At 45.6% G+C, this 27,500-nt stretch overlaps 1 protein-coding gene across 6 annotated transcripts in view; it reads left to right on the forward strand.

Annotated features, from left to right (window-relative positions):
- The window catches only part of LOC147026626 (uncharacterized), a 121,466-nt gene that overhangs the window by 50,909 nt on the left and 43,057 nt on the right, over positions 1-27,500 (forward strand). The window contains exon 1 of one of the 6 annotated variants that reach the window (XM_085882259.1): positions 16,039-16,120. The exons of 2 other annotated variants lie outside the window; for them this stretch is intronic. The gene's annotated coding sequence lies outside the window, so the exon portion shown is untranslated. Of the gene's footprint in view, positions 1-16,038; positions 16,239-16,352; positions 16,594-27,500 lie in introns of those variants that run through there. 3 more of the 6 variants (XM_085882253.1, XM_085882258.1, XM_085882260.1) reach the window with 3 other exon arrangements.

Consider the following 27,500-nt stretch of genomic DNA (forward strand, 5'->3'; position numbering starts at 1 on the left):
GGGATTTGTTTATGGTCATCGAGTATGCGAGTCTGACTGAAATTGTATCCTCTGCAGTGTGACTGGAAGGTTGGCGTCTGATGGGGCAAGTTTAACATGATATAGGCCTAGCCCTAGACTGAACAGGAGCAGTGGAGGGTGACCAAGAATCAAAATGCAAATTTCAATGAACGGCACTTTTTGGTGCACATCTGACGATCAAACACCGCTTGGACGCTTTAATTTGAAGATCACACATGCAAGACACAACACAGGTAATGATGGCGGTTGATATTGACAATTAATGTAATGAACGGTAGTTGTTTGGGTGCATCTGACAATCGAACACCTCTTTAATTTGAACAGTTAACATGCACACATTCAAGGTACAGAATCTATTGTCGGACACCGCGCTTTCGAAGAACAAAGAAAAGAAGAGAATCCGGGCAATGAAGGGATGACTTCATACCCGTTCCCTGGTTCCCCCTACCTTCAGATTATAGCCTTTGATGTTATTTGGACGTAGGCCTATTGCAACTTATTTTTGGGTGTTTTTAATATGTACATTGGATTTCAGACAAAAATTGACAGTTTAAAACGGCATGTTCAGTCCGGAAAATACGTTGGATTTCAAACACAAATTGACAGACTAAGAGGGCGTGTTCAGTACGGGAAGGTGCCAATCGGGGTACCTCATGTTGGCAGAGCTCTGGCACTCATCGTTCCCCTCCTTCCACGCTGATTTTTAAAACATGACAACCATTGCTGATGTTCTGAGCTATACTATTTATTATCAGTTGTGTTTATGTTCAGTGTTTGATGCAATGAGTACACCCTTACTCGAGTTCATATTTTTTGGATAGATGGCAGCACTTACCGGACAGCAGTTCAGCGATGGCGACCGAATGCGAATAAATGCGGCCGTCGATGGGTTGAAAATCTTGTTGAAGCCATGTTGTCCTCCAATTCCAGCTTAGAAATTTAGTGCATTGTCTTCGTCACATTAAGAAACCCCAGTTTATGGGAAATGAGCACATTCCTGCCAGGGGTTTCGGAGGAGAAACGTCAAATTACGCGCAGACGTTAACAGAAATAATTTTTTTTTTTTAAATCTTTACTTTAAATACAATGTTTCTTGTTACATTTTTTGTGTCAAATTCACCTTCTGAGGTAGTCAGCATGTGCAGAAGAGGGTTTTACATTGCAGACGCTGTTTTCTCGGAGTGGCATTTCGCCTCTCGGCGGTGATGGTCTGTCGACGACAGACGTAATGACATCAGCGAATGACCGATGATGTCATGACAGAATTATTCCTCTCAGCGGTGACGTCACACGTCGCCATGCAAACGAATGTAAAAATTAGAAAATCGCCCAAAATTCCCAAACCTGTCTGGCTGGCACGATCTCACATAGCCCATGCTGTTCATTGGACCACAGAGCACCCGCACGCCGAAGGTGATGACAATCCGTCGGGCAGTTTATATATATATATATATATATATATATATATATATATATATATATATATATATATATATATATATATATATATATATATATATATATATATATATATATATATATATATATATATATATATATATATATATATATATATATAGTTACGGCTGTGGAAATTCGCAGAACACCATAAAGGTTCCATAGTTTTTTTTTGTTTTTGTTTTTTTTTGTATACCTTGGTCGAGGCTCATATGAGAGCTAACACACAACTCACAGCAAGGAGGCATGAGACAAGAGGGGCGGCAGTGGAAGGGACAAAACAGTGGGGAACAGACACATTAGGTGAACTGTGGAAGGGAGAGGGATGGGGATGGGACGGGGAACATGGGGAAGAGAAGATGGACATTACAGGGACTTTCAGGAAGGAAAGCAGGGGAATTGAAGGAAGTGGGCTTGGATGGATTATCGGGGGTAGAAAAGATCGAGGATTTGGATGGGGGAAGATAAGAGGTGGTGGTGAACAGCTGTTTTGAAAGCCTGGAGGGAAGAATGGGAAAGAATAGAGTGAGGAAGTTTATTCCAAAGGTGGGGAAAAAGAGGAATGAAAGAGTGAAGATGAGCAGTGATTCGTGATTTTGGTAGTTTTACCAGAAGGGGGTTGTTGGCGGACCTTGAGCGCCCTGTGGAAATGTGGTGGGGACAAATCGCAGAGAGAGAGCAGGGGGGGCAAGGCTGGAGAGGAGTCGGTAGAAGACAGAAAGACCACCGACCAACCTGCGGTGATTGAGTGAGAGGCCCAAAGACTCAGCTTCATTGCGGGAGATGCCGATGATCTTAAATGCCCTGGTTTCGACAGCGTGAAGCCGAGAAAGGTGGGAGGCAGGAGCACCAGCCCAGGGGGGAGAGCAGTACTCCATCAGGCTACGGACAAAAGCTTTGTAAGTGGTCAGGAGCTCAAGAGGGCCGAGGAAGGACCTTGCACGATGAAGGATTCCCAGTCGGCGACTGGCTTTTGAGGCGAGGTTGGAAATGTGTCTTTCCCAGGAAAGGTCATGGCAGATTGTGAGACCCAGAAGCTTGAAAGAAAAGACTTCTTCCAGAGGATTGTTGAGAAAGTGGATGGGGGGGTTTTCTAAACGGTCCTTTCGAAGAGACATAGTGAGAGTGTGAAATTTGTCTGGATTGAAAGACATGTTCCACGTGTTGGACCAGTTTGTGATTTTATCCAGATCTGCAGTGAGTGAAGAAGCTGCTGCTTGCCGGTCTGAGGAATGACAGATGGTACGGCAGAGGGTGGAGTCGTCGGCAAAGAGAAATAGAGGATTTTCCAGAGAGTCCGAGAGATCATTGATGAAAACCAGAAAAAGAACAGGGCCCAGAACGCTACCTTGAGGAACTCCAGCCTGCACAGGAAGAGGGGATGAAAGAACTCCATTTAGGGCCACACGTTGACTGTGACAGGAGAGGAAGTCTGCAAGCCATGAGTGGAGATGGCCTTGAATACCATGCGAAGAGAGTTTGGTGAGTAGTGCAGGGTGCCAGACTGTGTTGAAAGCACGTGATATGTCCAGGGATACGGCTCGGATTTCCTGTCTGGCATTGAGGACCTTCATCCATTGATGGGAGAGCAGAAGCAGCATATCCAGGGTAGAGTGACCTTGTCTGAAACCAAATTGATGATTGGAAATCAAGCCATTGGAGAAAAGGAAGGATTTCATGTCTGAAGCGATGATGGATTCCATAACCTTGCTGATGATTGGGAGAAGGCTGATTGGTCTGTAGTTACAGGGATCTGTTTTTGCACCTTTTTTATGCAGGGCAGTGATGTTAGCAGATTTCCAAGCAGATGGCAGATGACCTTGGGCAAATGAGAGGGTGAATAGAACAGAGAGAGGGTGAGCAAGAGCAGAAGAGCAGGCTTTGAGGACACGTGGGCTGATGCCGTCTGGACCGGTTGCAGAATCTGAGTCGAGGTTTGAAAGCAAGCTCTCCACCTTGTCAGGAGAAAAGGATACAGAGTCCAGGGACAGTTGGGTGCGACTGGGTTTAAGTGGGTCGAGAAAGTGATGGGTTTAGGACACAAGATTTAGCTGAAAACACCGAGTTTAGACATTCAGCTTTATCACGTGTGGAATCAGCAGTGCGGCCATTTGAGGTAAGGGAGGGGATGGAGGGGGAACATACACCAGAAACAGATTTGATTAAACGCCACCAGGATTTTGAGGAGGGAGAGAGGTTTGAGAGTTCAGACTTGAGATGAGAAAGATGTTGTTTTCTGGCTCTCCTGAGGGTAGATACACACTTGTTCCAAGCTTTGTGGAAAGAACTGAGATTGCCCTCAGTTGGGTTTGCTTTCCATGAGGCAAAGGCAAGTTGTTTCAGGACAACTGCCTCGCCACAAGCTTCAGTAAACCAAGGGCGGGAGGAAGGGTAAGACAACTGAACACGAGAGGGGATAAATCTGTGCATGAAGGAGAGCAAGTTTCTTTGAAAGAATTCCCAGGATGAGTTGATGTTTGAGAAAGTAGTGATAGGAGACCAGTCTGTAAGTTTGATGGCTGCTCGGAGACCCTGCCAGTCGGCTTGAGTGAAATGCCAGACTCGACGGCGGTGAGGTGGTTCTCTGATAACAGCCAGAGAGATGTCCACTTTAACAAGGACGTGGTCAGAAGAACCAATTGGAGCGAAGGAAGAGCAGCAGATTATTAGTTCAGTTATCCCGGTAAGTGAGTGTTCAGATAGGTTTCCCCACCGTTGTTTAGAGGGAATTTCTTCGTGTTCACCGGGTTGTGACCCTTTGAGGTAGGTTTTTCTTTTTCTTTCGTTATTTTCAACCAACCATACCTCGACCACCATTACAGCAACCAATTTCGCCCCCCAACCAACCACAACGCCAACAACAACCACCACCAACCATGCCACAACGCCAACCACGCTCCGATCGCCACAACAAGTACGCCACCATCTAACCATCTCCGCCGCTACGCCAGCTATTGAACACCATCCTCCACAAACCACGCTATAACCCTTTCCGCGTCGAAAGCCGTCCGAGAGCACCAAGTAAAGGGACCAAGGAAGGAACTGCGATGATGCGCGGATTTTCCCGCCTTTTTTTCTCCGCGTTTGGTGTGAGTGGAAAGGGCGAGGCAGCTCGCTCGCGATTGGTGGATACGAGGAATGAGGCGCTCGGAGCTGAGGAACGCCCCTTTTCGAGAAGCTTCTCGAAGGGAGGTGGAGCCGAAAACGGGGAGGGGCGAATCGCTGAGCCCCAGGGGATATAAGGCAGACAGCACGCGAGCTTCGAGCGGTGTCCTCCTGGTCTTTGTCTTGGTCTTGTCATGGTCTTCGGGGTGGCCTGTGTCTCTTTTGGTGGCTTCGTGGAACGACATGGTTTCGAGCTGGAGCTTTGGCTTCGTCGTGGTGCTGATAACGCCAAGTCCAGAGGGTTGTGTGCGGAGGACCAGCTCTGCCGTGCAGTCAGGAGGAGAGTGCCAGAGAGAGCTCGCCGACCATCGAGGCACCTCGAGGGTGCAGGTAACCTGCTACGGTCTTGCGGGACCCGTTCGGTCTCCCAGGTCCCGTGTCATAAAGACCCAAGTGGTCCAGCCTGACCCCCTTGTCTGTGAGGGGGTCTTTTCTTGTGTTTCTTTGGGGTTTTTGAATGAATGTTGTCGTGGCGCCGTCTGTCAAGTAAAACTGCCGAAGTGACTGTACATTTATTAATTATATTCGGTCGTAGTGCTTTCCCTTGCTTGTGTCTTTGTCCCCGTGATTGTTTTTGTTTGCCTGCTTTTGTTTCTATTTGCCTGTATACGTGCTTGCCTGTTCTTTCTATTTGACTGCTGACGTGTTGTATAATAAATGTGCTGGTCTAAAGGTACCCCGTTCGTCGCGTCCTCCTTCCACCCCATTGAAATGCCATCTTGCATCCCAGAATAAATAGTTGGGTTTTAAATACCCGGTAAATAGAATCGGATCCGGCGAGGTCGGCGATAATACCCGCTCGGTTATCACTGCAGAACGGAACGGACCGCTTAAGCGGTTCGTGTCCCAAGCCGACCTGCGTCGAGGTACCGTCGCCCAGTCGACTGCCCGCGCAGGTACTTAGGTATATCGAGTTCGGCGAGTGACTCTATCTTGCGCGGGTAGACAATTGGCACGGCCGTGGTGAGGTTGAAGACCCACCTGTGACAGGGTTCCGGCGTTAGCTCCGGAAAGTCACGACTGAATTGTCCGTCCGGTGGGCGACGCGGTTGCTATTAGTAGAAAGCGGCCGAACGCACGCCGGCGGGCACCAATTCGTAACAATATATATATATATATATATATATATTGATATATATATATATATATATATATATTGATATATATATATTGATATATATATACATACACATATAGTTTTGGAAAAGACTTCTCGGGATTAAAGATGTTTAATATTGCAGAGATTTTTTTTAGAATAAGTGTGAAGTAATTAAATATGCTATTGGAAATGCATCACTTAAATGTATAGTCAGAGATCGTCAGCCTCTCCCTCACGTGTGTGTCTAAAAAATCTCCATCCCTTCTGAACGTTTATTTAATATGTTAATTTCTGTTATTTGTCATTTATGTTTCTTTTAAGTGTCTACGCTGCCTTGAGGTGGCAGTTTTGGTGGGGAAATGGCTTCGTTGCTTGCCAGGCCCGAATTACTTCAGACGGCTCAGGCTGAGTTCACGGCGTAATATTCCCATGCGCCACGTGAGAGGGTTGCACATCATTGATGATGCACATGCTCGAGGGAGTAGAAGGTGGGGGTGACTCGGGAAAGGGGAGGAGATCGCCTTGACCTTGGCGGAGACAGCTGCACCAGACTGCTCGCATGGAACGCCCAATTCACACCCCACCCAGTCGGAGCCATGCCTCACTCTCTTAACTCCTCTCTTTGACCATGGACTTTATTGGGTATGCCCGCAACTTTCCTTCAGTGTTGTCACTGTCCCCTCTGTCTCTCTGTCATGGTGCAATTTATTGGGCCCGATAATGACATCTTTACTTCAAGTTCCTGTTCATTAGATTGGTACAATTGGCGTGTATGCTGGTCGTGGGTAAGCGGATATTGTTTGTTGCATCATTTATTTGTTGAATTCTTCTTTTGTTTCCTCCCCCCCCCCCCATGCCATAATTTTGCACTATTATAAACATACCTGGTCTCGGGTGTGAATTCTGGTCCCCATGGTTCTCCTGAGGTGATTAAAACAAAGACTAATTGAGGGATAATTGACGATGGTGAGTAAACACGGTACACTCGGATCACATCACACGTCAGACTCGTTCAGACTCATTTGCATACAACATGTGACGCCTATCAGTGTGATGCTGCAGCGCTTTGGGACTTACAATTCATATGGTGTCATGGCTTTTAGACACATGATCCGGCAAGAGAATCTTCAAAGAGATCGACCGTTGTGGTCCAGATGATACGAACCGCCGGATTTCAACCAGACAGCAACCATATATCTTGTTGCGATTCTCCAAAACTGCACGCCTCTAAGGCAATGGCACCCAACATACAGTGATTCCCAGGCAGTTATTTCGTTAGCCTTCGTGCAGTTAGACCTTCCCCTCATGTCTAGTGGGTTAATGGGATGAAGTGCGTTGCGTGGGTCTAATAGTTATGTCTATTAACTATCCCTATTTCCTCTTCTGATTTCTCATCCAACCCTTTCCTTTTAGCAATGGTACAAATCAAACAAGCAAGCATACACGCCATGCAAAATGCGATGAGTAATAAGCACACTGCACACTATACCGCATGCGCATCGCGTCATTATTTCATTAAAATCTGCGTGCCAATTTCCAACCGGCATCTCACCTTGCTTCACCCCTCGCTCACCAAACCTCACCACTTCAACCCCAAACGCCTCCCACACATGGGGAAAAATATTCCCGCACCTTCTCGTACCTCAACATCACAACAATTCGCCACTATATAGAGGAGTGCTGCACGACTCGGTCTGTCCTTGGACCGCGCGATGCGCGGCTGAGCAACAGGCATTAATAGCTCGATCACATCTTGCTGGGGATGTCCCGGGTGAGCACGCAGGATTGATACAAGCCTCGTCCAGTCGCCAGAACATGGCAAGACAGGGGCGGTGAAGAGGGGTTGTGGAAAGGGCGATCCGGGAGTTTGGTACGAGGCCCGAGTGTGTATTTTGGCTCATGAGAGGGGGTCCATGGGTGGCGGATGTGCATTGCTATTTGGCATTCAGAGCACGTTCAGGGCCAGGGTGTCAGCTCATACCCTATGTTGAGTCAGGAGCTCCAGGCCGTGTCGAGCCAGATGGGCGAATGAGTGTTTCCGGCCCCGGGAGCCTGGCAGGGCGTGGCTAGGGCCGCTGTGGCCCAATCGAGAAGCAGGATTTGGGTCATCACCCCACCCTTCGCCTGGGGTTTATAAAAGGCGGAGCCGCTCGCTCTCTTCTTCGCCCCCTTCTTCTCCGCTCCTCTTGACTATTCATTGGCTGCTCTTCGTTTGCTGCTCTTCGTTGTCTCTGCCCTTCACTGGTTCTTTGCTTGCTGTTGGTGTGCGACTGTGAGACGTGCTTATTCCTGACCAGTGCGGAGCACACGTTGCCACGAGCCCCGGCAAAGTGACGAAGCTGGAGATAACGCGCCACATCTTGAGGTTGCAACGCTCAGGCGGAACGTCCCATGGAAGTACACGCTGCACTAACAGACCTATACACGACTTGGTTAAGGATATTTTGCCTCATGCATCTTCTCTCCTCTCTTTTTCCATTCCTCTGTCCCATCTCCTTTGTACGCACAAAAGAGCATCATTACTGACTCACAATCCCATTTTTCTCTGGCATGACACTGCACCCCTCATATTGCACTGCACCATACTTCTCATTCCCACACCTGAGACACCAGTATTCCTACCTCTCCCTAAGCGTACTGGGTTGCATTGGTCTGCCGATTGTACCAGGTATTGTGAGGCTGTTTATCCTCATCTTCTCTTTTTCTCTCTGGGAAATATCTAATCTTCCTCGGGTTTGTTTGTGTGTGTATGTCATGGCGCCTGTCCTACTTTAAGTTAAGATTGTAGAAGTTCTAACGGGATCAGTCTGCTCTGTCTGCTTTTGTAACATTGTGTGCCTTTTCTTGCACCACACAAATTCCTTGCTCTCCCCTGCTGTACATACCAGTATACCCCATTCACTGTGCCACATACGTTTCCTCGCCATTGTAAATAAATGCTTGTGTATAAATGTTCCCAGCTCATTTTCGTCTTTTCCTTCATCGGTCCAACGTGGTTCGTACTCTAGTCTAGCCAGGACGTTATCCCCCAACGATCTGTTTTCTGGCCGGTACGTTCTTGGCAGTTACGCTCTGTTGCATCTGATCTGGTAAGGTGATCCGGTTTCAGCAAGGCATTCCGAGGGCATCCCCCAGTAATTTAACCATGTGACCTTTAGGTAAACGGTATCAGATGGAGGACCCTAAGTCACGTGGTCGAGTTATTGGCATTCACGGTCGATTAGCGACCCGCCACATCACAAAATTATTCGTGTGCGACGGCCTGCATTTCCAGAGGGTCTGATGGGAATTCGAGGTAGTTCACCCCCTCGTGGTCTTCCTCGCCCCCGACCCTGGGTCGGCAACAATCTAGATAAATGTATGTTTGTACTGTCAGGCCCCACTATTCGCGGGGGATATATTCTTGAAAAATGCCATGAATATCGGGGTCCACAAATTTCGGGGAATTGTTTCAAAAAAAAAATTTCGTAACATGGTCTCGCCTCAATGAAGAGCGATTACACAGAACAAATCAGGACACCATATAACAAAGGGAACAGCAGGAGAAAGGGGAAACAACAACAGTAGGGCAGAGGAAGAAAGTAGTCAGAGATGGACAAACAAGGGATGCAGGTAACAATGAGTGGTAAGGGGAAATGCAAAGGGTGGACAATATGGATACATCAGTAAAAATGTGGTTGACCAGTTTATGATTGTGTCAAGGTCTGAGGAGGTGGAAGAGGCTGCTGCGTGTCTATCAGAAGGATGAGAGATGTCACGGCAGAAAGTGGAGTCATCAGCAAAGAACTAGAGAGGATTTTCCAGAGAGTCAGAGATCATTGATGAAGATGAGGAATAATATGGGGCCTAGAACTGCACCGAGACTCTTGGGGTGCTCCAGCCTTAATAGGGAGAGGAGATGAAAGGGTTCTGTTGCGAGCCACACGATGACTGTGAGAGTGGAGAAAGTCAGCAATCCAAGAGTGGAGTTGGCTTTGGATTCCATTGGCAAACAGTTTGGAGAGAAAGTCGGGATGCCAGGCTGTATCAGAAGCTCGAGATATGTCAAGAGAGACGGCCCTGATCTCATGTCTGATATTGAGGACCTCCACTATTGTTGGGAGAGTAGAAGCAGCATGTCCAAGGTGGAGTGACCACATCAGTATCCGAGTTGATGATCTGAGATGAGGCTGTTGAAAAAAAAGGAATGATTTTGTGTCAACTGCAACGATGGATTCCATAACCTTGTTGATTATATTGCAAGTGCAGTAAGCTCGTTGGGTTGCAGTTAAGGGGATCCGTTTTTGCAACTTACTTAATGCTCTGATGTTTGTTGATTTCCAATTTCCCAGGTGGATATAGTAGACCAGTCCTGAAGTGTAAAAATTTTAAAAACGTGAATACGCAAAGCGTGAATGTCGAAGCAGGTCACACTTTATGACCTACAAATACACAGAGTCCGTGAATAATGAATCTGTGAATAGTGGGATCCGACAGTATATGTAACTTTCAGTATATATAATTATATACTGGCTGGGTACCAGGCATTCATTGCCTGTTGTTCTAATCCTGTTGGCATTTATTTTGAAGGATTTTTTGTGGGGGGCCTAAAACACTTTCCGACACACACAAAGGAATGGGGTCGGGGATCATTTAATATTACCTTTCACAGAACTACAAAGGTTTAGGCACTATAAAGCGATTTTAAAAAAAATCGAACTTTTATTTTAAAAATTTTCAAAAAATTAATTTTGCCTAAAGCAATCCCAAACACTCACTGATGAACCTCTGAAAGTTTGAGGGAAATCAATTTGGCCATCTCTGAGAACAATGGTGACACACATCAAGCTGGGGTTCCCAGCATTGCCCAAATTCAAAATAACATACACATATTTATGTCAACCAACTTTTCCCAGGTTTAGGACATCCAACAAAGACAGATTGATACGAGGTGCATGGTACATCAAGAGCCGAAAGGGTGGTCTAACCGGGGAGACTGATAACTACTCACACAATACACACCCCTGATACGAATGGCAAAACCTGGATGGTGCAAACAGCTGGATAAGGTGAGCAAAAAACAATGTTCGATCCCCAATACAATGCTCACACATGTACAACACCCAATGGAAACTCGTCCAATCACGAAACCCCCAAGTCACCAGGTCCAACCCAAACGCAAACTCAGCCATGTTCGTGTCCTGGAAATACAAGAACATGCACACACACACCCACTCACCCCCACACCGACAATACCAGATCACGAGTAAATAATAAAAAGCGCAGGGCAGACCATCAGTGATGTGATTAGCAGAGTAGATATTGTTACTTTTTGGTTGGATGTGACTTTTTTTTTCCTTGAAGAACAAGATGGTATTCATAGAATACTTACCACTTACCCCCTGCAGTCTTGAGAAGGACATTGTGGGAGCCTACTCTTCCAGTGGCAAATTTGTAATGAAAAAAATTAAATTCAAATCAAATAGAAGACCAAATAAAATTGGTACTGCATTAGAGTCATTAGAAAGAACCTGAACAGGCAAAAAGCAAAGATGAAGTCATCAGGAGAAACATGGAAAGGACTCAGAATTCAACTGCTACTCCTCTACCCTCAAACCCATCCAGGCACAGCCAAGTGAGCATTATTCAAAATAAAAATAAAAAAGAAAGCAGATTCAAACTATTAAATCATTCTGGCTGCCAGTCCATGCATCCAATTAAGTTGAAATTTAAAACGTGCATTCCCCATCACTACTAGCAGGGCCGGCGCCAGACTATTTTGCGCCCTAGGCAAGGCCAGCTACTTGCATCCCCCCCAAAAAATTTGCCAACTTCGATTTTTAAAAACAGATGTTTTGTCGAAAAAATAAAAAGCACAAAACTTGAAACTGCTAAATTAATTTTACCACAGTATTTTGCTTAGTCAGACAGAGAAACAAACAAAAAACAGACAAACAGAGTAAAAACGTCTCATAAAAGTTTCAATTTCAGACATCAAAATCTCACTTTGCGTGCCTTTTCCTTTGCAAATTTTGTCACCAATTTAACCAGATCAAGTGCTGATGCTTGGGCATGTTCAATTGATATAGTTGCCAAGCCAAGTAGTCTCTTTTCCAACATTGTAGAGCGTACGCAAGTTTTTTTTTTTTAATAAGTTTGAGCTTTGAGAAACTACGTTCACCACTTACCACTGATACTGGAAGTGTGAGAAGGATCCTTAGAGCAACGGAAACATTAGGCACATTATCCAGGAGTTTTTGTTGTAGTATGAAGAGAAGTACTTCTTGTGGCAGCATAGACTTTGGAAGTCTTCGAGCTATTGCTACAAGTTCGCAACACAGATCTTCAGCATCAAAACTGTGACCCTTACAGGTCAGTAATGCGCTCCTCTGAGGTCTGTGCCCGAGGCAGCTGCCTAGTTGGCCCCGGTGCCAGCCCTGACTACTACAGGGTGCTCCACAGAAAACCAGGAAATTTGAGATTTTGAGATTTATTTTGCCATATTTTACCATATCAATAAGCTAACATATAATAAAGTGTATCTTTGTTTTACACTACATCTAAGTTTGCTTTTGTTTTGTTTTAATTAAACTACCAAATTTCCTGGTTTTCTGTGGGGCACCCTGTAGATCCTAATTTTGAAGTTTCACGTCAATTGATGCAGCAGTTCAAGAGAGAGAATTTAAAAATATATTTCTCAACAATCCAATATGGCTGCCAAACCGTGTGACCTATCAATTATTTATTCATGAACACCCTGGTATCCCCAAGGCTTGAGGAACATTTGTGTGAAATTTTTCCTCGATCTGTCCAGCTGTTCTGGAGATTTTTAAAGGTTTTTGGGTAAATCCAAAATGGCTGCCAAACCATGTGACCGATGACATCATTGGTGGGGAACGTTTTGTTCCTCATGGATAGGCGGTCATACTTGTCATGTTTCTCCTCGATCTGTTCAGCCATTTTGGAGGTTTTTGAAGGTTTAAAAAATGGCTACTGAATCACATGACCGATGACGTCATAAATTTTTTTATGTTGACCAATTTATTCCTCGATAACCCTCAAAAATTTTCAAACTGAACGGATGTGGAATTCTACGTATGCAATGATGACGTCTTTATGAAGCCACCCATGACCATAAAAAAAATCGCCAGTTGCTCGCAATAGAACCCATTCATCTCCTCTTTTCCCCCATGTGGAGTACTTAACAGGTGCGAAGTTTCAATTTTCTCCATGGAGCTGTTTTGGAGATACAGAGGAGATACAGAGATACAGATACAGAGGATTTTGGAGATACAGATACGTCATCCAACGTTTCTCATTTTTTCCAACATGGCAGCCACACCATGTGACCTATGAGGAACCATGTGACCTATGACATCATGTTTCTCATTAAAACATTCCACATGAGTAGTTGCACCTATGTTGAAAATTTTGTGTCAATTCGGAAAGCGGTTACAGAGAAAAGGGAACGACAAAATGCAGACACGTACATACACACACAGGTATACACATATGGGACGACCGCTTGACCCTGCTTTTCGCTTCGTGAGGGCGGGCTAAAAAATTGTTGTGCAAATGATTCCTTGTCGGATAAATATCATCCTGTCTGCCACATTCGTTAGTGGATGTTAAAGATCCCATGGTGTCCTTCGTGAAGAGTAGGTGAGCTATTGCCGGCACCCTGGACAAAATTCCAAATTCCTGCCCTAACCTCACGTTCCCCCAGTCCCAAGGGAAGGAAGTGCAAAAGGGTCAACCCCCTGAAGGGCCACGTGCATGCTGATTTGTAGTCGTAGTAGTAGTAGTAATTGGAGTGGTGGTGCTGCGTGCAGTCTTCAGATCGTGACGTAAACGTGGCGATACCGTATGTATTCAAGGTATGAAGATAAAAGCTCCCACAACATCTCACAAAGCAGGCCATTGTGTGTCAGTGCCATGATTGAATTCCCTTTTTGTAGATATTTGGTGAAGGTCATTCCACATTGAGGAGGTGGCATCAAGAGGTGTGGATATGCTACAAAAATGGGCCAAATGGCCTCCTCCTCCGTCTGTATCTTGAGGAGGGACTTTGAGGGAAGAATAATAAGAGGTGACAGCTGATATCGATATGAGATTGAAACTTTAAAATTTTATAGTTATGGAAACAAACTGTATACAATCTGACATATTCAGGCTTTACATTGAGAGTGGGGTGTAAGTCACTGATTGTTGTTTTCAAATACAGTACTTTAGAATGTCCAATAAATTGTTTAATTGCATTTCTGATTTTAATTACATATATTAGGCATCCTCCACGCAGCGTGAGACGGGGTTTTATAATCACTTATGTGTGTTTGTCTGGGCCGTAACTTCTTTTTTTTTTTTACCTTTTGAGCTTTTGTCATCAAATTTTCAACATAGCTTTATTATGAGAACACTTTGGAGAGGACAAATTAATAATTTTGTTAAAATAATTTTAATTATTAATTATTATTCGCTCACCTGGGCCTTTAGTCTGGTGAGCTTATGCGACCGAGCAGTGTCCGTATGTGAGTGCGTGAGTCAGTCTGTCAGTCTGTCTGTAAAGACTTCAATCATTATCACTTGAACTAAACACACGGTTTTGATGAAACTTGGCCACAAGTTTCTTATCTGATGCCTAACGAAGGTGTATATTAACCACATGAAAATCTGTGCTCAATAAGGGGGTCGACTGGGGGGGGAGGGAAGATTGACCCCCCCAAAATATGTATTTACTCTCTTCTCCAAAACTACACATACAATTCCAATGAAACGTGACCACAACCTTCAACGCCCGTGATGTACCAAAGTTTGTTCACGGCATTAAGAAAATCTGGGGTCTATGGGAGGGAGGGGAATTTGAGTGACTGTTGCTCCTGATCCAGGTGAGCTTCAGGTTGCATGCTCCTTTTTTTTTATTATTATTTTTCGATCCTTGTTTGACCATTTTGCCCTTTATTGTTTTTTTTTTTGACACTTTTGTCTCAGCAATCATTCGTCCGATTGACACAGAATTTCCAGGGTAGGAGCGATCCCCCACGGAGAATATTTTCATGCTAGGTGTGATGTCATAGGTTACGTGATATGGCAGCCACCTTGGTTTAAATGCAAAAAATTTAAACATTATATCTGAAACCGCTGATCGGAAAAATGTGAAACTCAGCACATGTTATTCTACTCCCAGTGGAGAATAAAGGATTGTGAGGATGACGTCATCAATGCAGTGGTCAACCAGCCATAAATGTTTTACGAAAAATTTAATCGAAATCCTTGTTTTACCATTGAGATTCAGGATGTCTGGCCCATAATATTTTTTACTAATTGAGCTTTCGTCATCAATTCGTCAACAAACCTTTATTAGAAGATTGGGGAGAACACAAATGAATAAAATGTTCGATTTTTTTTTTTTTTTAACTGTCGTTTTGGTCAAGTTTAGTTTGAGTACAAAGAGGACGTGAACAGGCTTTGCATTTTGAATAATTGCTTCCTAGTTTTGATTTTGTAATTATGGAAACACATACAATACGACACATTCAGTGTTTACATTGAGGGTGGGGTGTAAGTGACTGATTCTTGTTTATAAATACACGACTTTCGAAGGTCCAATAAACTATTTAAATGCATTTGTGGTTTTAATGAATTTTTTTAAAATGATAACATTTTGCATTCAGCCAAGATATGTTAATACACCCGACATAAATGATTATTATCTATCTATAATTCCAGCAATCTCTGTGTGTCTGTCTGTCTGTCTGTGACCGCTGTTTCTCGACAACTACTGGTCCGATCTAATTAAAACTTGCCAGGTATATTGCTGGTACCCTGTGGATGTGCCTTTTCAAGGTTTGATATTAATCGAACAAGTGGTTCCCAAGTTATGGCCATTTATTTACCAAACCAATGACAGAACACGGTGTTATGACGTCACAATCCTTTTTTTTTTGCACGTACCGCCACGCATGTACGGGCACGCACTAGTATAAATACTAAACCAAAATCATACTCGGTCGAATTGCAATATTATTGAGCCAGGAGTGTGTCCAGTTAACAAGCAGATGAGATCGTTATTGCTTACCAAGCCAGCCTTTCCTTACCAATGGATTCGAATGGAGTGCTTGGTTGAGTGCTTTAAGCCACTTGGTGAGCGCTCCACAAGAAACTTGATGGTTTGTATATCTGGGTCGGGATTCGAACCCATTCGACCCAGGAAAGACAGCTCGGAGAAGGATACTCATCCCTCAAAGCTGTCCTGCCAGATCAGAAAGCATATTAGAAAGGGGGGGGGGGGAAAGGTGCGAACGCGATGACGTCACACGTCCTCATCCCTGGCGACGTCACCCAGCCTCGCGGATCGATGACGTCACGCACCGAGTCCAGAGCAGAGACCCAAACGCATATGTAAGAACGCTGTTACTATTCTCGGACAAAAATCACAGTGAGACGATCGAAGACGAGTTTTTAATCGCTCAGACATTGTCCACACGACTACGTTTTGTCTCGGTTGTGGGAATTGCAGGTACGTTTTGCTCGAAGACGGTCGATCGTTGAACGACGTTCGTTACGCGTTTGCATCTCCTCTTCATTCGTCTTCATCATTTCTTCCCAGGCTGTGCTCGTCTCCCGACGTCGACATTGTCCCGATCGGAACGCCGATGTCCGGACGTGCAGCGTCAATTACACATTGTGGTAAAATGCGCGGGTTGTACATCGTCGTGGGTCGGACGGACGGACGGACGATGACCGGGCTGTGAGTCCCTGCCCGTCCGCGTTGTACGTGAGTGGGGACTTGATGACGATGAACGACCATGTGAGGTGTGTAACATCGCACCGAATGTCCGGTCTCTCCCTGGTCAAGTCCTCATCAATCGGAGGTAATCGCGTGTTCTGAGGACGAGCCGCGGAGGATCCACCATTTGAATCGTCCGTGTTGTGGATCCATTAATGGCCGGACCGCGGCGCACCTTTCACCTTTACTGCGATCCCAACGGTCTCCATGGTCCCCTGATCTGTGCCGGTTTTAGGCTTCGCGTTCGCACTCATCGAGCCGGCACATGGTGTCCGTGAAGGCTGGCCGGGATGAACAGCACGGCGCGTCCCCGGTGTACTCGATTCCACGCGCGTCCCCGGTATACTCGATTACATACCCGGCCCCGGTACACTCGATTCCACGCGCGTCCCCGGTATACTCGATTCCACGCGCGTCCCCGGTATACTCGATTACATACCCGCCCCCGGTATACTCGATTCCACGCGCGTCCCCGGTATACTCGATTACATACCCGCCCCCGGTATACTCGATTCCACGCGCGTCCCCGGTATACTCGATTCCACGCGCGTCCCCAGTATACTCGATTCCACGCGCGTCCCCAGTATACTCGATTCCACGCGCGTCCCCCGCTGTACACGATTCCACGCGTGTCTCCCGGTGTACACGATTCCATACCCATCCCCCAGTATACCAGATTCTACGCACTTCCCCCGGTATACTCTATTCTACGCGCGTCCCCCGGTATACTCTATTCTACGTGCGTCTCCCGGTATACTCTATTCTACGCGCGTCCCCCGGTATACTCTATTCTACGTGCGTCCCCCGGTATACTCTATTCTACGTGCGTCCCCCGGTATACTCTATTCTACGCGCGTTCCCCGGTATACTCTATTCTACACGCATCCTCTGGTATACTCTATTCCACACACATCCCCCGGTTTACTCGATTCCACACGCGTTCCCCGGTTTACTCAATTCCACACGCGTCCCCCGGTATACTAGATTCCACACGCGTCCCCCGGTATACTCGATTCCACACGCGTCCCCCGGTATACTCGATTCCACGCGTGTCCCCCGGTATACTCGATTCCATGCGCGTCCCCCGGTATACTCGATTCCATGCGCGTCCCCCGGTATACTCGATTCCACGCGTGTCCCCCGGTATACTCTATTCTACACGCATCCTCTGGTATACTCGATTCCACACCCATCCCCCGGTTTACTCAATTCCACACGCGTTCCCTGGTATACTAGATTCCACACGCGTCCCCCGGTATACTCAATTCCACACGCGTCCCCCGGTATACTAGATTCCACGCGTGTCCCCCGGTATACTCGATTCCACACGCGTTCCCTGGTATACTAGATTCCACACGCGTCCCCCGGTATACTCAATTCCACACGCGTCCCCCGGTATACTCGATTCCACGCGTGTCCCCCGGTTTACTCGATTCCACACGCGTTCCCTGGTATACTAGATTCCACACGCGTCCCCCGGTATACTCGATTCCACACGCGTCCCCCGGTATACTCGATTCCACACGCGTCCCCCGGTATACTCGATTCCACACGCGTCCCCCGGTTTACTCGATTCCACACGCGTTCCCCGGTATACTCGATTCCATGCGCGTCCCCCGGTATACTCGATTCTACACGCATCCTCTGGTATACTAGATTCCACGCGTGTCCCCCGGTATACTAGATTCCATGCGCGTCCCCCAGTATGCGCATCCCACATTGTGCTCTGTTCTGTGCGTGTCCTCCGGTGTTTGTGTATGTCCCATGGTGTGCTCTGTTGCAGGTGCGTCCTCAGGTGTGCTCAGTTTCATGCGCTTCCTCAGATGTGCTCGGTTCCATGTGCGCATCCCACGGTGTGCTCGATTCCATGCGCGTCCCATAATCCTGCGTTTTGCATTCCACCATTGCAGCCACGCTGCTGCAACACGTTGTGTCGAGTCCATGCCGGGCTCAATCAAATGACAAAGAAATCGCAATAAAAACACATTTGGTGTCCTTCACTCACTGGGCGAAGGAGAGAACAACTTGTTGAAAACAAATCTTCAAAAAAAAAACCCCAAAACATTGAACAGCTCAGCTCTTCCACAAGATCAGCCAAATGGATGGGAAAACGTTTTTCAGCCATGTATAAAGTGGACGCTTAAGATGGCCACGCAATGTCCGAGTCCAGTCTAATGCTCAACAGCGACTATAAACGATCTCCATAAGTCCTCTTTTGAATGGTCTCTCATCGCTGCCTTGGTGGTGCTTTGTTGCACTTGTGCCATTAACTCGGTCCATCAGCTCGTCAACCTCAGGATTCCCGACACTTGATCAGTGAGGGCATCTTGGTCATGACCGGTGGTGTCCAGGGGAGTGGAACTTGGTGGTTATGACCGCTTGGCACTGCTAGTGTTGCCAATCACTCTGAGTCGTGTGCATTTCACGGTCAGAATCGAAGGATATAATCTGTGTGGATGAAAATGGCAATGGTATCCGTTCTTCCGTCGATCTTCTTGTTATGATGGCCATCCAGCACTTCTATTTTTTTTAATTGTTGTAGAGCATAGTTCAGATGTCCCTCCCACCATACCTCCCTGGAAATCCATTGATTACCTTCACCACAGAAGGGGGAAGGAGGTTATGTTTTCACCTCTGTCTGTTTGTTTGTGTGCAGGATATCTCAAATCTATTGACGGATTCGGATGAAACTTGGTGGACAGGTTGGGTGTGTGACGAGGACGAATTGGTTTTATTTTGGTGAAGATCCGAATCCGGATCTGGATATGAGAGTTTTTTAATTTTTAAGTGATTCTTCACCATTGAGAGAGAGAGAGAGAGAGAGCGGGCCAAAAATGATATAGTACTGCACAGCATGATGTTTCAAAAATGTATTGGGCCCGATATGTTCTCGTGGATCAGGCATTGCATGGCGGAGGTATGCACTCTACTGAGTGCCCTTCTGGTTTTTAATTGTTTTGTTGCTGATCATCCAAATCCCCACATCGGTTTGATGAAAAAATTTGAAAACCGTTTTTCAGTTTTTCCTTCGTTATTGCACGTAGTTGTTCACCGTCCCATCCCTCTTCCATCCACAGATCTCCTGATGTCTCTGTTCCCCACTGTTTTGTCCCTCCCACTCCTGCCCCTCTCATCTCATGCTCCCCTTTGCTGTGCGTTGTGTGTTAGCTCTCATACGAGCCTCGACAAGGTATACAATATATATATTGAGCACCTGGAGGGTTTTGAAGGATACGAAGTTAGCATCCGGGTGGGTCGGTTTACGTGTGCGAGGTGCATCTTCTGCAGTGGTCTGCAATCACCATCAGTTAAGTTGCACTTTCCAGGCTCAGAAGGCAATTGGCTGCGTAGTGATTGTTTGAGCAGGCATGATGGACACCTTTTTCTGGGTTGAAGTGGAGTGTAGGTGAGAAAATGCTTTCAAGGTGCTGTGTTGTGTGGCTATGAAAGGATATGGGTTCATGAGAACCACTGCAGTCCTCTCCAGTTGTATGTTGATTGACTAGATGATGGTTGTGTTGGACAAAATTTGAGAGGTAGAAAAAATAATGAAGAAAATGAAAATAAACTTTTGTCACCATCTTTGTTCTTTCTCAATTATGAGATCATATATTTATTACGTATGCAAAATGCTGTTTTTTTTTTTGTTGTCGTTTTTTTACATCCTACCCTTTCCTGTACCAATCCATTCCCTCCTCTTTCCTTCCAACCTCCTTTTCCCTCACCCTTTCTCTCCCTCCTTACATCTATCATGGCTATATGATTGGTAATCTCCACACCGATCTATATTGCTCTTCCTGCATGAAATGAAGACACCCACAATGTAATACAGTCAAGCCTGTGCCGCATGATCGAGTTTTATGTCCTTGAAAAAGAAAGACTGGGAGTAAATTGAATCACCGTGAGGATCGAAGAGTGTTTGAAGAAGCCACAAAACCATTGCCTTTTCTTACCATCTCGCAAGAACCTTCTCAGCAATTCAGAATTCCCAGAAGTCATTGCATAGTTTCTTAGCTAATTAGCGACACCTAACGATTCACTCTCCGCCATGCTGAAGCTTTGGCAATCATTCCAACTCTTGACATTGCGGTGAGCATCTTGTACCACGAGGCATCCCGAGGAAAGAGAGAAGCACGAATGAAAGTAAACGAGCAGGACAGGTGTGCCGTATAGGCCTGTATATTAGAATGGTGAAAAGGGTCCTCGGGGATCGCTGTCACAGATGTTCTGCGGCATTTTGTGTGCGGGGTGGCCCATAAAATGATGACACATTTACAACTACAATAGAGAAGAAAAGCGTCATTTTGCAGCACACCTTGTATTTCCGTTGGATGTTGGACCAATGTGATTGTTTTGTGGCCTTATCCTTTGCTTTGTTTTCTTTAAAATGGGATCAGCTGATGGTGATGATGGTTTGAGGATCTTCACCAAATATCTTAACTGGCACAGATAACAATCTCAGCATTGTTTTCCTCATCTCGTGTTAATTTCACCGTTTCCTCCAACGTCCTTGTCATGCATGTACCTCTTGTATGAGTTTTAAGAATCCTCAGATGATGTATGGACTGAAGTGCTGAGCTGTGTGGTAAAGCAGTTGCTATATAATACTTTAATAACAGAGTGAACCTGTAGAATGGTGGAGTCCAATGTTGCTTAGCTTACCTATTTACAGGGTGTAAGTATAAGGATGTGTTATGTTATGTCTTTTAGGTCTATCTCACCCTTATGTGTCATTTGGGACAGCTAGTAGATGGAGACATCAAAATTGACAAAAGGATAAACAAAGTAGGACAGAGGAATGAGAATATAGTGGAATAAACTACTTAATACGGCACATCCTGTACTCTGTCCAGTACATCCACCCACCCCCCCCCCCCCCGGTACTCCATGTGGTGCCCCACCCCCATACTCCTTCCAGTGCACCCCCCTCCCTGGCACTCCATGCAGTGAACCTCCCTCTCCCGTGCTCCATCCAGTGCACCCCCTCCCCAGTATTACGTCCGGTGCACCCACCCCCCTCTTACTCCATGTGGTGCACCCCCTACTCTGTCTGGTGTACCCTCTCTTCCATTAGGTGTACATTACTTCTGAAGAAACTAAAATGTGCAACTCAGGGAACCCTCAACTTTAACTCAAACACCCTCAACACGTCCTCTCGACCGTCAATACAATGATTTTGTAGATTTTCATGGAAATATTAATTTTGTACATTTTCTCATCACAAATACCTTGCACATTGTCCTTCACTTTTGAAAAGGTTGTGGTTTCATTTCATTGGTTATGTGAAGATGGTTCACATGTTGGTCGATTACAGGTTAGTTATCGATTTGATAAGTGTGTTTGCTATTTGATCAAGGCACAGTTAGCGGTTTGTCGAAGTTCAAAGTAAACTTTGTTCTTACTGCTCGTGCTGAATCAAATCTTTTGTACCATGAAATTGCCATTAATTCTGATAAAAGGGTGAAGGGACTGAAATGGGGTTTGTGTTTGTGAACAGGCATTAGCTTATGTAAACGACACAAACATTTAACCATAAAATGCCATCATTTACGCCGATTAACGACGTCCAAGAAGAGCGTTTCTAAGCAGAGTAGAGGCCTATTGTAGGAAATGAGGGCAGTGGATGGACGGTGTATTCCATGGTCAGATGTATGGTCAGACGGACGCACGATTTGTGGCTTGTGAGAGAGGCTGAAGCCACTTATTGGAGCATTGCTGGCACTCCGCTATTAATCATATTTGCCGACATGTCGCCCTAATGTTGCATCTAATATAGGTCCGAGGCTTCCCCCTTCTCTTCAAAGGATAATGAAAGACTTCACGGGCAGATTTTCACTCAACCCTTGATGCTCTGCAGAAGAAAAACAAAACAAATTTTTTTTAAAAGCTCATCCGATGAAACATTATCATTTCAACTGCTTTTGGAATCGTGTTATTCTTGGCACGAGCGATGCAGTAGAGCGGAGCTCAGACAGGGTGTGAGGAGGTTAAACAGAGAGATGGGGTGTGCGATACAACTACTATTCACCTTTATTAATACTCCTGACTCTCACACCGTACTTGCTCATGTGGAGTGGGTATTCTATTATTCTTGCATGTTGTACACCATTTCAACAAAAGTATTGGGACAGTAAGGAAATGGATAATGTATATGCATTGGGGTTAAGGTGAGTTTATTCAACCAGACTCGGCAGTGTAATGGTTAGAGCATCTGCTCTGAGTCTGGGAGGATGGCTTTACGAACCCCAACCTGAGTTATAACAAAGACTTTTCAAGCCCACCACCTTAACCATGAAGCCAACACCAGGCATAATGGCCCTCCTGTGTCGTTCAATTGGGTTAAAGTGTCTTCACACCGGACTCGATAGATGATCAACATTGTTCTCCTCAAAAGCATCTCCTAACAGCCATGGTATAGTGTCGTCCAGAAAGGTGCGTTGTCTCGCTGGTACGTGTAAAGGCCCTCACTGTCGTATTTCATCGATGATTATTAGTGCAGAGTTGTACAAAATGTGGCAATAAAATCTTTATTAACACATTGTACAAAATGTCACACAAACTGTTTTGCTTTGGAGGAAAAATATATGGGCAATGCAGATTTTGGGAGGGTTCATTTCAAGCTTGGTTATACCTTCCCAATTGCTGAATGGTGCATTTCCTTCAATCATCGAGATGTATGACTTCTGTGGTTTCACATCCATGAGCTCAATAATCTGATGTGTTGTCTTCCTTGTCCAAATCAGAGAAAGTCATTGTTGTAGACAAATTGTTGGATGAGTCTATTTCCTTCCAAGTTTGCGGATCCGTATCTGGTTAGGCCTCGGCCTAGGCCAGATTTTAAACTGGCCTTGAACTGTGAACTCAATCGAAAGTCACCGATCCCAACGTAAACTGGTCACCCCTTACTTTTACGTGATCATCGTGGTTTGGGTGCATGTCGTGTGGCTTGTACGGTCAAATTCTGCTGTGGTAACAGCACTCTTCGGTCCAATATGCTTGAGGAAGCTGTTTTGAGGTGTCACATTGTGTCACTAGGCTATTGTTCTAAACACTGCGAAACAGATCGTAAGTGCTTTTGACAAGGTGTACATTATACATTGGCTGCCACCTGTACTTTGTTTATCCTACCTGTGATTATATAGTCGTGGTGGTTGTGCTGCTTTATGCTTTTATCTGTTCTTACCGAGCCGTGGTTTGATGGTTCCAGTTAACACTTGCTTATGTGTGTTCATAAATCGTAGGAAAGTTTGCCGATACATGTGTGATGGGTTTCGTGGCCTTTTTTTACTTGTGTCTGTTTCAAATGGGACAGCTCACCTAATGGTTTTCACGCCAATCAGAACCTACACCTGGTTCTTCTCGTGTGTTGAGTCAACCTCTACTCGTTAATGCTGCTCATAACATCTTTAAGCCTTCCTTTTTACTTTCACACTCATCTTCTGCCAGCACACTGACTTTTATCGTTCCTGCTTCCTCTTTAGCAAATAAACAGCAAACTCCATCATGAGCTTGACCTTAGAGTCCCTGATTATCTGTGACATCATAACCTTTTCCTTGAGCTCCACAATCCCAGCCTTGACTTCACCTGCTTTATGACATCTTGTATCTGGAGCTAATTTTTTTTTTCATATTTTCCTCTCACTTATCTCCCTAAATTACCTTAACCTTTCCATTTTCCTGATGTATGAACATCACTCCTTATACTATTTTATTCTGCAGGACGGTCTCCCTCCACTCATATTGAAGGGAGTATGGCATACTCGCCATGCTCGCCATGTGCAGGCTGCCAGGCTGAACAGTTAACGTTTTGTATCCCACTGATTGGCCGGATCTGCATCCAGACCTGAACCGAAATCTAATCAATTCATCCTTGTCACACACCCAAACATGTCCACCAAATTTCATCTGAATCCATCTGTAACTTTTTGAGATACCGTGCTCACAGACAGACAGACATAAAAACATAACCTCCATCTACCTTCGGTGGTGCAGGTAATTATTTACAACAAAGTCGACCACAATGCACAGTACAACCTTGGAAGTTTATAAAATAAAACCGCACCACAAGCATATGGGTTTGTAACAAGGTCACCAGCGAGTCGGTCACGTATTCACAATCCTACTGCAAACCCCCTCCCACAACCTTCCCCACTTCCCACACATTCCTATAATGATCATTGAAAAATAAAAAATAAAAATTGAACAACCTTACTCGATAATCATTTGCTTTGATGAATGAAAAACATTTTGTGCTCTATATTTGACTGGGAAAGATGCAGATGCACGTAGACCGTACTCCAGAGCTTTGTGAATGCTGAACACGTACAGTCCATCTTGCTGGAAAAGCTGCTTTTGGAGGAAATACTGTACACGTAATTTGCAGTGTCGACACGTGAAAGACATTGTCATGCGTACACTGTTCGACAGACAGGTATTGCATTCTTAGGCACCTTGGAGCTTCGTTGTAAAGTGGAAATGACACTAAGCATGTATGGGACAGATTTTCCCAGAAAATTGACTGTTTTTTTTTGTTGTTTTTTTTTTTTCCTCTCAATATCCTGCAGAAAGGATTTGCCAAAGAAATGCAACTGCAGGTGTCTTGTTTTTCATGCAGGTGTCATGGCTCGTGGAAGAGCAGAAGAAAGTCGAGCAAGAATATCGATTGAAACTCGAGTGGCCTTGCAGTCACGTCGTCTCCAATGGTGATGGCGTCAAGGCTGTAGTGCTTTTCTCTTTCCAAATCCTTGATGTTCTGACCCAGCTACTGCAGAGGCATTCAGGACTGGAAGCTCGTTTCGTGTTATTACCAGCACACGCAAAGCCTTCCTTGTCTCCTACTCAGGGAGGTGTGTATCGTGGCCACGGATAAAATGTTGAGATTCCTAGCTGTCCCAAATGCCACCAAATAAGTGTGGTGAGTTCACTGATGGGTCGACAGCAGGTGAACACCCTGAAAGAGGAACCCAAACGTTTTCTGAAAACCATTGAGAATCATTAATCATGGTCTGATTTGAAGGAGAAAAAAATTTGAATTTTTTTGCCAATCACAAAGTGTTCAAAAAGGCATGAGTGTCGAATTTCGATTTCACCAGTGACGTCACATCTTGAAGCCATATTGATCCAAACGGCGGTTTGACATAGACAAACAGTGGACGTCGAGTTCGGATTCAGAAACCGATTCCACCGTTATCAGCAACACTGAGGGTTCTCAAAGTGTTGAAACTGACCTGTGGGATTTTGAAGAAACAGTTGGAGACAAAATTAGTAATGGAAATTGTGGAGCCGTACCGTTTTGAGCCTCCTACGAACAATTCATAGGTAGAAGGCGGACGTGTTCATGAAGATGAAAACACTGGTCACGTGTTTGGTTGGTTTTGTTTTTCATTCAGTCGATGGTTTATAAGGGAGGGGTTTTGTATGAGTTGATAAATCGGTTTATATATTCAGGTCAGGTCAGGTATGGGAGCATGAGCCAGAGCAGCGCATCGCTGCGTCCACTTTCTGCCGGTACTCCAGGGGCCTTCGTCTGGCCATCCCCCAGACAGATGCCTGGCCCATCCCCATCTCCTTGAGATGCCGATCAACCTGCTGCAACCACGAGGCACGTGGTCGGCCCATTGGCCTCCTCCACTCACGAGACTCCCTCGCTGAGAGATTTTGGTGAGCGGGATCAGCGTCAGGAAAACGACCCACATGTCCATACAGCCGCAGCTGACGTTCATGGACTATGCAGGTAACAAATCTCATTTGAGTCTCTCTCAGCAACTGCTCATTGGACACAGTCTGACCAGCGATAGCCAAGGATTCTCCGAAGAGACCTGGTACCAAAGGAATTAAGTCTCTGTCTCAATCCCTGGTCAGAGTCCAAGTCTCACATCCGTAGAGCAAGACTGAATATCACTGCCAAGGAAAGTGAATCTCTCCGTGACCTCAACATCCTCACCACAAACAGGTACAGACAAGATAACAGCATCCAAGATGTCATTGAAAACCTGGATCTTAGTTTTGACTCAGGAAACCTGGAATCCCAGTGGCTCCGAGGACTCATTTAGCACCTCGAGGGCTCCCAAAAGGATATTCAGAGTCTCCGCAAAGATGACAGCTTAATTTGCGAAACCAAGGACAGAGATCTTCACATTCCCAAACGATGCACCACAGCTTGATCTCTCCGACATCCTCCTCAGAATCCAGTCCATATAAATGCTGTAGTGTGGGGGCCAGGACACACTCCTGACAAACTCCAGTAACAACTGGAAATAAGTCAGAGATGGTACCACCACATCTCACAGCACTGTCAGTTCCAGAGTAGATTTCAGACATCAGATTGATCAGTTTTGGTGGCACCTCACAAAGACCAAGAATCCTCGAGAGAGCATCCCAATTCACTGAATCGAACGCTTTACAGAGATCAACATGGGCTGCAAGCATCCCCTGCAGAAACACTCATCTGCGTTCGGTGAGGACCCGAAGGGCAAAGAAACGGTAAATTGTTGACTTCTTTGGTGGAAAGCCTGACTGCTCTGCACACTGGTGCTCAAGCAGATGGTGGTGAACCCTATCAAGAATTATCCGAGCAAAGACCTTGCCCGGCACTGAGAGCAGCGTCACTCCTTGGTAGTTGTTGCAGTCCTGGCAATCACCCTTCCCTTTCCAGAGAGGGACAACAAGGCCCCTCTTCCAGTCAGTTGGGATGATGCCTGTGTTCCAGGCAGAGCACAGAACTGCATGCAATGACACGAGTACAGCATTTCCACCAGCGTGGAGATGTTCAGCATGGATGCCACAGATCCCTGGAGCTTTACCTAATTTCAACAGGGTTCATCACAGTCTGTGTTTCCACAAACAAAGGTGGACCATAGTTGATTGGAGGGTCAGCAATAGGGATAGTAACACCCCTGACATCCAACTCAACAGCTGGTGGATAAGCCTGGTACAGCCGCTCAAAGTAACTGGCTCAGCGGGCCTTCACTTTGGACTCCTCTGTCAAGAGCC

The sequence above is a fragment of the Eptatretus burgeri genome, chromosome 5 (assembly GCF_056783735.1).
Source record: "Eptatretus burgeri isolate ZD-2024b chromosome 5, Ebu_testis_v1, whole genome shotgun sequence".
NCBI classification, from domain to species: domain Eukaryota; kingdom Metazoa; phylum Chordata; class Myxini; order Myxiniformes; family Myxinidae; genus Eptatretus; species Eptatretus burgeri.